The sequence below is a fragment of the Dipodomys spectabilis genome, unplaced genomic scaffold, assembly GCF_019054845.1.
Source record: "Dipodomys spectabilis isolate Male_0828 unplaced genomic scaffold, ASM1905484v1 ptg000614l, whole genome shotgun sequence".
Lineage (NCBI taxonomy): Eukaryota > Metazoa > Chordata > Mammalia > Rodentia > Heteromyidae > Dipodomys > Dipodomys spectabilis.
Window position 1 is genome coordinate 1,044,043 of NW_024871291.1, and position 1,246 is coordinate 1,045,288.

The following is a 1,246-nucleotide window of genomic DNA, read 5'->3' on the forward strand; positions in this document are numbered from 1 at the left end:
ATTATTTTATAATATATAGGTTCACTAATGTGTCCTTTCCGATTGCATTCCATATAGAAACAGTTTGCTTCCATTTTTTTCTAGGACTTAATATTATTTTTCTTTGTGATAAAATGACAATGTTGTCTAATTTGAAAAGATTTGTAAAGTTTATGCTATGTAAACACCTTTGTGAGGTGAAGATTTAATACACTGATGTCAAACTAAATTTAATTCTATGAATTATGTGTATTGTTACACTTGTAATTTTGTAATCAACTTTTTAATAACTGTTTTTCATTTCTTGCATCTGAAGGATGAATAATATGGAATACTTCTCATATTTTCATATTATACTTGTGCAAGTGCCATGTTAATCTCTGTATTGTAATTTGAGTATACATGCTGCTGAAGCATGTAGTATCCTCTAAATTTAAGTAGTTAATGATGCAATCATTATACAGGCTTATATCTATGGGTGCCTACTTGTAACAAGGAAACCTTATTGTTCCTAACAATGCTATTGATCTTATTTCCCTAAAATTCTGTGAATAGTGGAAAAATTATATTGATCAGTCGGTTGCTCACATTTGCAAATTTTTTTGTCAATGACTATCTTAAGTCTTTTTATTTGGAATTTGATCATACTCTCAATTATTTATAGATAGGTCCAAAGGTGAAGGCGTTTTCAAGTACTTATTTATCCAACTGAATTAGCTTTGTGGACCTAATGGATTGAAAGTAAGCGTTGCTTAAGAGCTACTTCTAAACTTCTTCAGCTGACATTTTCCCAAATGAGGTGTTACTGGAACAAATGTCTACCTGAGCCTTTACCCTTCTTCCATGTGGGAACAGACCAACCAGAATATCTTACCCTGAAAGCATAGATTGTCTTACTAGAACAAAGCTAATCTTGGTTACAAGGGATCATAGAGAGATGAACAGTTCAAACAGAACTGTTCAGACTAGAAGGTATTTTATCAAAATATAATTTTTATTATACCTCCATTTCAAAAGTAGCTAAAGCCAATAAGGTGAAAAAATTGTTCGTATGCATGATAACTTAATGTCCTGGCCTGTCTACCATCCAACCAGGTAGGAACTTACACTACTGCCTTTTCATCACCAAATATTTTCATAGTTGCAGGAGAAGTGCATATGTTTCTCCTCGTTATTAGACATTGAATTGATAATGTTTTAATCACAGTGTTTCCTCTTGCCTCCATGCTGTAAATCTACAAATGTTAAAGCTTTAGGTCTAACTCTA

At 32.1% G+C, this 1,246-nt stretch overlaps 1 pseudogene; it reads right to left on the reverse strand.

Annotated features, from left to right (window-relative positions):
* Positions 1-299: 299 nt before the first annotated feature.
* Positions 300-396, reverse strand: LOC122101001 (annotated as a pseudogene).
* Positions 397-1,246: the final 850 nt, after the last annotated feature.